The sequence below is a fragment of the Myotis lucifugus genome, unplaced genomic scaffold (genome assembly GCF_000147115.1).
Source record: "Myotis lucifugus unplaced genomic scaffold, Myoluc2.0 scaffold_135, whole genome shotgun sequence".
Lineage (NCBI taxonomy): Eukaryota > Metazoa > Chordata > Mammalia > Chiroptera > Vespertilionidae > Myotis > Myotis lucifugus.
This window is the reverse complement of record NW_005871183.1, coordinates 1,081,059-1,092,006: the sequence shown is the minus strand read 5'-3', so window position 1 is coordinate 1,092,006 and position 10,948 is coordinate 1,081,059.

The window sequence follows — 10,948 nt, the reverse complement described above, 5'->3', positions numbered from 1 at the left end:
TGAGAAATAAGGAGTGACAGTAGTTAGAACAACTTTTATAACTACACAGAATCTGTGTCACAAAGTTACAGAGCAAATATAAACAATGCTTTTACTGAATTCTAAAACCCAGACTTCCTTCCAATTTTCATTCTCTACCATGCTTCAAAAACATCCATTCAAATACATAATGCTTCTTTGTAAGTTAAATGTCTTCCCAATATTCATGAAAGAGATTTAGCAGCATTAACTAGAAGGCATAAATTACTTTGTGATTTATGTAAACTACAAAATAGCAAGTGTTTTCTAAATTAGGCCACTCGATTCTAATGTAAATATATTAAAATGCTGAAAAATAAATTTTACTCAGTACAATGGAAAGAACATTGTTACTATATTTTTATACAATTTGTTCTAACTAAAAGTATAAATAATACTGTAGGAAGCTATGCCATTTGAAAAGATAATAAATTATGCCTTCTTTTTATATATTGCAATTAAGCATGGCCAAAAAATTATATTTTACTCAAAATATGGTAGAAATATTGTATCAAGGTATAAGTACATGCTTAGCTAAATAAGTTATCCCCCCCTTTTTAAAAATGAATGCATAATATGATTGTTACTATCTATCACAATCACAGGAGTTAATCTTTTTTTTTCTATTAAAACATCCTGAACAAAGGATAAAGGGACCTGGCATTTATGAAGTGTTTTCTATTTACCAGACACTGGTATACACTTCATATAATTAAATGTTGCTTATTCCCTATAACAAGCTTAAAAGGAAAAGCTGATATTCAGAAGAAAAATGTCACAATCAGAACATCATATTAATAATGAAACGTAGGGTTCGGGTACAGATTTCTTTTATGAAAATTAAAAATGGGATAGCCACTTTGGAGAATAGTGTGGCAGTTTTTTATAAAGTTAAACATATTTCCAATGAGCAATCTCAAAAGTCCTTTCAAAAGAAAGGAAAACATATGATCACAGAAATATTTGTACTTTATTGTATATAGCAGCTTTATTCATAATAGCCAGAAACTGGAATCAACCAAATGTTCATCAACATTTGACCAGATAATTAAATTTAATAGATTAGGAACAAAGTACTTTTTCATGTATTATCAACTTGAAATAATCTCAGATGTCAAACACATGAAATTACATATTGTTTGATTCTATTTATATGATTTTTTATAAAAATAGTCATAAAATTACAGTGAGAGATTGCAAGACCATGGTTGTAGGACCTGACTGGAGAGAAAATTGGCTATAAATAAGAATGAGGTAACTTCATGAATATGTTTCACATCATGACTGTCATGGTATTTATAAAACTTTATACATTTGTCAAAACTCATCAAATTATATACATAAAATTGGTAAATTTTACTATACATAAAATTATGCCTCCATAATAATGACTAAAACAAATAAGGATGAAATTGTTCATGGGTAAAGCCACCATTATTAGAGAGTGGATAAGTTCAACTTCCTACAGACTAGAATTTTCTGGAAGGTCCAAGACTTGGAGACAAGGAACAAAACCCAAAAATAGATCCTCTTTTATGAATTAGAGACTGACATAGTAATTATTTTAAGTCTCTACATACAGGGACAAGCAGATAAATACAAACTATTTTAAGTAAAGTATAAAAGATTTTATAAACAATGTGCTAACTTGATGTCTAAATAAATGATGTTCATAAAATGCTGGATATAGAGAAAATTTTAACATAAGAAATTGTTGCTATGATCTATCTATATATATAAAACCTAAGCAACCATTGGACCATTCGACCATTTGACCAGTAGCTATGATATGCACTGTCCACCAGGGGGCAGACACTCAATGCACAAGCATGGAACAGATTGATGAATCTCAGAGGAAAGGGGGGAAGGGGAAGGGCGGGAAGAGATTAACCAAAGATCTCATATGCATACTAGAAGCCAGGTGCATGGATTCGTGCACTGATGGGGTCCTTTGGCCTGGCCTGCAGGGATCAGGCCAGAACTGGCAGTCTGACATCCCCTGAGGGGTCCCAGATTGCAAGAGGGCACAGGCCAGGCAGAGGGACCCCACCAGTACACGAATCTGTGCACCAGGCCTCTAGTGTTTCAATAAGAAAGAAAAACTTCTAAAGTGCCAGAGAATGTTTGAGCTTGAGCTTTTTCCAATAATTTTTTAATCGTGTATCCTACTCTATTTTAATGAGTAATTACTCCATATTTTCAATTACACTTCTGGCAAAATGTGGACTAGATATTATAAAAGAACCTCCTGTTATAATGCAATTAGAATATGAATATTCTACAACACACTTGTAAATGTATTGTTGTGACATAGGGAAGTGAAGGAAATCTCAAGAAAAAGAACGAGAGAGATGAGAAGAAGGGAAAGATAGTGAAAGAATAGAGAAAAAAAGAAGAACAAGAACAAGAAGAAAGGAGGGGAGTCAGGGAGGAAGATGAAGAGGAGGAGACACAGTAAAAATGAAAATGAGTGAACAATAAACAAACATGCAATTTGGGACTGTACCCAGGTACAAAAGCTGAAAACCAAAACTAGAACTTTAGAGTACTACAAGTAGCCTGAAATTTTCCATTCATATAAAACTAGGAATCTAAAGCAACATTACATACCCAGGGACAGCAGCAAAGACATAGAAAGGCAGGGTTGTTTAGCCCTCCTTCACACTTATTAAGCTCACTCATTTGGCCTGTGCTGAAATAGGACAGCTTTGGTGAATGGCATTGGATTATCAAAACAGGTGGCGACTCCAATTACAGCCACCGTTCCAGATTTTGTCTCTGTTATGGAGCAAATCAGCATAGCCCTAGCACATGGTATGCAACTAATGAGCTGGCATGCTTCTTCATCTGTGTCATTGAGCATAGACCACCAGAAGCAGTTTGGGTGGAAAGCAGAAACATGTCGTTGTCTTACTAAGGGCCAGGCCAATTCTTCCGCAGTCACCATCCAGCTTGGAGTGAATCTGATTGTTTTATTATCTCACAGGACATCCTAGTTTCATGGATGACCTCATGCCAAATGAGCTTACCTAAGAGGAAGTAGCAAACAGCCTTCATATACCACATGCATAACAATGTGAAATATGCCTCACCAAATTAAAAGAAGTCCATCTCAGTAGAGTTTCTGTGGAGCCAGTCAGTGGTCTAAGTCATTAAGGTATCTGATGAAAATTATGATAATGGTTTTAGAACTCAGTAAACCTACTTAAAATCATGAATGTACATTCCAAATTGAGGAAAATTATGATATATCTATTAGACCACAATAAAATTAAATAAAAATTATCCCCTCAGAGCAAAAGATGAATACTGTAACATCTTTCACAAAGAAGAAATCACTATACTTTCTGGGCCTCTATGGAATTTTTATGCAACATATATAATATCATTTTACTATGCTCTGTTGAACCTTTTGCAAGGTATTCATTCCACAAGGCTACCAGCTTGGGGGCAAGACTCAGAATAAGAGACAGTTCTGAAGAAGATCCAAATCACAGTGCAAGAAGTTTTACCATTTGGGCCTATGATATTGAAGATGCAAGTGTCTGTGTCAGATTGTGATGTAATATGGAGCCTATGCTAATGTCAACAGGAGAATTACGACACAGCCTTATGGCATTCTTTTGAAGACAACTGTTCTTTTGGAAAACAGACTAATGAGCAATGTTTTGGACACTAAACACCTAACCATGGAACCCACAGTGGCCATGCTAAATGAGTCACCATCTATGATCTGGGTAGTTGCTAAACCATCAAGCTGCACAGCTGAGTGTGCACAGGAGCACTTCCTGCTTGAAGATTAATTACACATGCGATTGAGCTTGACTAGATCTGAGGACACAAGTAAGTTTCATGACAAAGCTCAGATTCTCAAAGCATTCCCCTTTGCTGCATGGTCACGTCTTCCTTTATACAATTGTATGTGGCTAAGAATATTTAGGCTATATGACAACAAAGGTAAATACCACAAAATAAGATGGTAGAAATAAGAACAAGTATATCACTAATCCAAATAAAATTAAAGAGTCTAAATTCAGCATCTCAGAAACATATTTTCACATTGGATATAAGGAAGATACCCAGTTAAATGATTCTTAAGAATTGCACATGACAAATATAAAAATTCATGGGAAGATTAAAACTAAAGAAAGTAGAAATATTTTTTAAATTGGGATTATGTCTACCACCAACCTAATAACAATAATAATAATATTGACCAACTATACTAATATCAGACAAAAATGCTATAATTTTTAAAGGTTATTAAGGGAGAGGACAAACAGCAGAGAATGGTAAAAGTGCTAGTTTCTACAACATTTTAAATTTTCTAAGTTATCATATCCAAGAATATAAAAGTAAGTAATGTAGTGATTTTTGAAAATGCAAGGGGGATGATAATCCCCTAACATGTTTCATATGGGATCTACCTCTCTCACAGTAAATAAATAATGTAAGCTCCATGAACTGAGACGTTTTTGTCTCTTTCTTAATTACCATACCCTCGTTTATCTCAGTCAGTTTGGGTTGCTATAATCAAATACCACAGACTGGGAAGTTCTAAAATGAAAGAAATGCATTTCTCAGGGTTCTGGAGACTGGAGGTCTGAGATCATCAGGGCACCAGCTTGGTAAAGTGAAGGCTCACTTTTAGGTGGCAGTTTCTTGTTGTCATTTTCACAGGTCAGAAAGGGCTTAGGAAACTCTGTAACCTCATTCATGAGGGCCCACTCTCATGATCAAATCTCCCCTCAAAGGCCCTACCTCCTAATAACAACATCTTTAATAGTTAGGATTTTAACATATGAATGTTGTGGAGGCACATTCTGATTTAACATATGATTTTTTTAGAAATATCAATTAACACCAAGAAGATACTCAATAAATATCTGCTAGATTAGTGAATTATTGATAGGCCCAACAGCAACTAAATGAATTAGAAAGAGAACAGCAAGAAAAGCCCTAAGGAAGTAGAAGGAAGGAAATAATAAAGATCAGAGTGGAAATAAATGACATAGAGACTAAAAAAACAGCAAGAAAGATTAATAAATCCAAGAACTTTAAAAAGATAAACAAGATTGATGAACCCTAGCCAAACTCATTAAAAAACAAAGAGAGAAGACCCAAATAAATTAAATCACAAATATTATTAAAAGTGTAAAATATAAAACATAAGTTTGATTTAGTGGACATATAGAGATCGAGATCTCTGCATCCTATTATAGGGGAGTAAATTATCTTGACAAATAAATAAAATATTTATAAAATGTTAGTTAGTAAATAAATCCTTAAAAGAGATTTTCAAAATTTGCATCATACAGACTCCATGAACTTAAGTTCATGCAATTAATTTAGAAATAAATATTAAGATAAATTTAAAAATTAAGTGCTGAAATAAATATTCACTGTAGATAATACAGAAGTCAAAAGTAAAGAGATTTATGGTATTTGGAAATTAATATTATGTTAAGTAATATATAAAAATTAAAGTATATAGCATTCACTATAAGGAATAAAAATAAAAGAACAACAGAATAAGTACCAGAAAATTACAAAGAGAGAAATAATAAAAAAGTATAAAAACAAATATAAAATTGATATTATCAACAGAAATGAAAATTGATCCTTTGAGAATGCCAATTAAAGAAAACAAAATAAAAGACAAGGTGCAACTGAGAATTATTAGCAATAAAAAAGGGAGTATAATTAGGAGAAAAAATTTAAATTGAACCCCAGAAATGTTATGGACATGCATTTGAAAATTTAAAGGAAATAAGAATTCTAAAGAAATCTAACTCACGAAGATTGATTTGAGAAAGAAAATAAAAGTCAATGATTATCACTATATTAAAAAAGTACTGATAATGAAAATCTTTATTTAAAAAAATCTGTATAGGTCAAAACTTTTTAAATATAATTTTATTAAACTTTCAACAAACATTATCTCAAGACTTATAGAATATTTTTAGAAAACAAAGAGAATATTCAGCCACTTTTTCAATTTGAGGCCACTGTGAGCATATTTGCAATAACCCTAAACAAAATATCTGAAACAAAACACTCTAAAATATCAAGCTTATTATACATCATGATCAAGTAGACTCAGTCTATGAACTAACATATATTTTAATATTTAAATTTTTTATATAATTCAATATTAATAGAGAAAAGTAATATGCTAAATAAAAATGTACAACTTCAAGAAATCAACACCTCTTCATGATTAGAAAGAATCTTAATAAACAAAGACAAGAAAACCTGTTAAACTTGATAAAGTGTATTTATAAAGAAACCTTAGGTGTTATCATGATGATAAATTCTTAGAATAATGTCCCTTAACAATCAACAAGACATGTCTACTGAATATCATACTTGTGATCCTCCCTAATGCTATAAGAGAAAAAACAAATAATAGACACAAAATCAAAGTGAAATACAAATGGTGTAATTATTTACAAATATCAATGTCTACTTTGAAAATGCAGAGAATCTCCACACAGATAATTACAATTAATGATAGAATTCAATTAAGCAGCTAGATATAATATCAATAAAATAGCAACTAAGTAGAAAATAAAACATTTTGAAACTTTATTGGAAGACCTAATTGAATGAAGAGATGATGTTCATAGATAATTAAATTAACCCCCATTTCATCAACAAGACTTTTTAGGAAATTTGCCTCTAAAATTTATATCAAAGATCAAAAGGGACTGGAATGGTCAAGATATGGCTGAAGTTTAACAATGTATTGTGTCCTTGCTCTTCCCAAAAGCAAGACTTAAGACAGGATAGTACTGATACAGCGATAAATAAATCAAGAGAAAAAAAGAGAGTCCAGTTCGAGCCCATAGATATATAGAAACTTAACAAGTAAAAAAACCCACATTACATACCAAAGGGAAAAATAAGATACTATATGGTAAAGGTCATAGTGATGTAATATTTATTACTCATATTCTATGTAAAAATGCATCCTTACCCTCTCTGATACACAAAAGCACATTTGGTGCAAACACTAGATGTGAAAATGAAAATGTCAAACTTTACAGGTTAAGGATTTTAAATGAAAGTCATTCTGGCTGCAATGAGCAAACTAGGGGGAGTTTATCCTGAGCTTGGGTTAAAGTAGTTGGCCAAGTTCAGGTCACGCAGGGCCTGGTAGATAATGGTGAAAACTTTAGGTTTTATTTGTTATTATTGTTTTTGTTTTCCTCTTTTAAAACTCTAAAACACTGAGTACTGAGAAATCATTGAAATGGTGTGTGTGTGTGTGTGTGTGTGTGTGTGTGTGTGTGACTTGTGTATGCACGCAAGTCTCAGGTAGAATGCAGAACAAAATTAAATTTGAGTTTTAAAAAGCTCAGTATTCAATTTATTCAAAATTTGGGTTCCTCCATGTCCTTGTCAAATATCTCTAGGAACATAAAGGACTTTCATCTACTGATACTCCTCCTTGGCATCTTCTATTCCTCTGAATGACTACAGTGCATGCAATCCCTAAGCGTATGCCTATCTCCACCTGCAGAGTGGCCTTCCCATACTGAACATCCATGACAGCCACTTCAAAAGCGTACCACTGAGTGTTTGTCATTCATTCTGGACCCCTGTTTCTACCTGTCTTCCCATATTTTCTCTTATCTCTTTCTTTGGGTCCTGGCCCAAATGAATTTGTCTAATGTTTGATGTTCACATTTTTAAATTTTAATCCAGCTATCTCACCAGCCACTTAACTTCCTAGATGTACACTGGTATCTTAAAGAACCAGTAAAATCTGAGCTCAAATTTTAAATACACATGTTCTTGCTACAAAGAATATTTTTCAATTTATACCATATGAAAACAGACATTTTAACCTACTTTGCTGTATCTTTTTTAATCGTTTGAAAACAAGAATTGGAACAAGAATAACTACTGGGAATTAGGCTAAATTCACGGAAACACTTACATTTTCTGGATCTGATTTTAACCCTGGGGCAATGCTTTTGACAGCATATGGTTTAGATTTGCCATAAGAGTGGAAACATGCTAAAATCACTGCTTAGGGATTCACAGTACTTTAATACAGAAATGTTACAGTTAGATTTGGTCAGAAATCACAGAAGCATATTTCCAGAGAATGCTAGAAGGCATAAAATGTACTAAAGAATAGAGCAACGAAACCCCAGGACCACAATTCAGCAACCATTATTAGACAACCTACTATATTTCAGGTAATGTATTACACATTGGGGACATAGAGATTTTGAGGTTTTGGTCCCCTATTATAATTACAAATTTGACCTAGTTCTTTCCTCAAACAGTTCATATTATGAAGGGACAAGAGATACCTAATAATAGAATGTTAAAGTACTAGCCAAGTAATTTTGCTAAAATGACTATGAGAGTCTAGGGAAATCAGCTATTTGCTTAGGCAGTGGGGGAGAGAGATGGTATTACAGGTAGGTAACATTTAATCTGGAATGTGAAAAATGAGCAAATATTTCTAGAAGTGGGTGATGACATTTCAGGTAAATGTAGAAATAGATGACAAAGTAGAGAGATGTGAAATTGTACAATGCTCAATTGTACAAAGAATTGTAGGTAACATCTTTCAGGAGTACTAAAGATTATGTACAGGCATACAATAAAGCTTTTAGGAGTTAAAAAGATATATTGGTGTCAGGTCACAAATAATACATCAAAGGGTTGATGACTAGCATTAAAATGTTTTAAGCCCCGATTATATTAAGGTGATCTTAGGTTGCAAGTAACCCTAATTTCCGTACAATCTCAAAAATATATTCTAGAATACTCAGTTTATTTCTATAGTATGTCTGTCAACACACAATATAAAATAAACAGGCATACAAAGAAACAAGATAGCTGGCTGGTGTTGCTCAATGGTTGAATGTTGAGGCATGATCTAGGAGGTCAAGGTTCCATTCCTGGTCAGGGCACAGGCCTAGGTTGTGGGCTTGATACCCAGTAGGGGGAGTACGGGAAACAGCCAATCAATGACTCTCTCTTCACTGATATTTCTCTCTCTGTCTCTCTCTCTCATCAATAAAAACATATTTTTTAAAAATATACAATATATCATAGTTGATGCTGTGGGAACCATGCCAGGTCCCCGAATAGTCAAGGCCAGTGGGAGCACATAGGCCTTGTTATCAATACACCAGAATGGCCAAAGGCTGCTCTGAGCATGTGCCTAAATGGGATGTCCAAGGACTCTCTGAGCCTGGGAATCCTAATCAGGCCAAGATACCATGGGTGGGTGCAAGGACACATGGTACACTGTGCCCTTCAGTAACAAATATGATTGATTTCACTGTTGGCATGAAGCCTTCTTTGTCTAAATGGTATAAAAGTAGGTTACTGACCAGCTAGTTGGCTGGAGTTGGCTGAGGATGGAGTGAGAGAAGTCTGCAGGAGAGAGCAGCTGGGCAGGAGAGACAGGAGAAGTGCTGAGCTGGAGAGCTCAGGTACTTCTATGACATGAGGCGGTGAGTCTAGGAGGCAGCGTGCGGCTGCTCAGATAATAGCTGTGGGTACAGAGACTGATGCTGCTTTATGGGAAAGATATATGTTCACCAGCCGGTGTCCGGCTGCCTGCCTGTTTGGACTTTGCTGAGGACTGTTCTTGTCTGATGGCTATTTGGCCTTTGGCTTCTGCAATAAAGACTCATTCCTATAAACCCACAACCTCTCATGGCTTCTCCGTCTAAGACCCGGCGTCCTAGGAGGTCCAGCCCCAGGCAGAGGGGCTCAGACCCAACACCTGTTACTAGTGAGCAGAGGATAAAGGAAGAACCTGGACTAAGTTCCCAACAGTTAGTACAGCGAGCAGGGTTCAAGCAGGAACCAGCCCTGGCGTAGTCAGATAGGAGAATTTAGAAGAATATGTGGACTCACAGCCACTCAGAGATACTCAGAACACCAGAGCTCATGCAGGGCTCTGGCCCTGCCCTAACAGATACATTGACAAAGAATAGACAGAAAATGGAGTTATCAGATATGGATTCTAAAAACTTGTGTTAGAAGTGTTAGAAAAAACAAAAGATATAAAATCCCCAAAGTTAAATGGAAACTATTAAAATACTTAATGAAAATTCTAGATTTGAAGAATGTATTGGTGAATTTATACATTTAATAGGTGGATTTAACACAGATTAGACACAATAAAAAACATAATATGGAAACTGAAAATAGGTAACAAATAAGTATGCAAAAGAAAGAATAGAAAATCAAAACAAAGAAAAGAGTAAAAGGTAAGAAAGATGTAGGAAACATAATTCATGATAATCTGAGTCATCAAAAACAAGAATGAGGAAAATATTTGAAGAGATAATGGCTCAGAGTTTTCAAAAACACAAATGATAGCAAATTATTAAATAAGAATTATTACAAACTCAAGCAGTATTGGTAAAGGGTAAACCATAACTGAAGACATGTTATATAATAAAGCTGCTAAAATATAAAAACACAAAATTCAAAGCATCCAGAGTAAGAAAGACATCTGCAGAGGAATATATAAGACTAGAGGCCCAGTGCATGAAATCGTGCATGGGTAGGGTCCCTAGGCCTAGCCTGTGATCAGGGCCATCTTCTGCCCGTTTGCCAGTCCCCAGTCCCGCCCTGCCACCGCTACCCATTCTGGTTCCCCGTTCCCCATCTGGCGATCTATTGGAGCCTGCGGGCTTGAGGGAGGGACCAAGAGGTTTGCCATTCTGACCGCTGCCAGTCCCCAGTCCTGCCCCACCACCAACACCCACCCCGGTTCCCGGTTTGCCATCTGGCAATCTATCAAAGCCTGCGGGCTGGGTTGAGGGACCAAGAGGTCTGCCTTCCACCTGCTCACCAGTCCCCAGTCCCATCCTGCCGCCACCCACCCTGGTTCCCCATGGTTCTCCATTGGCCACCCAGCGATGGGAGCCTGAGGGCCGGGGGG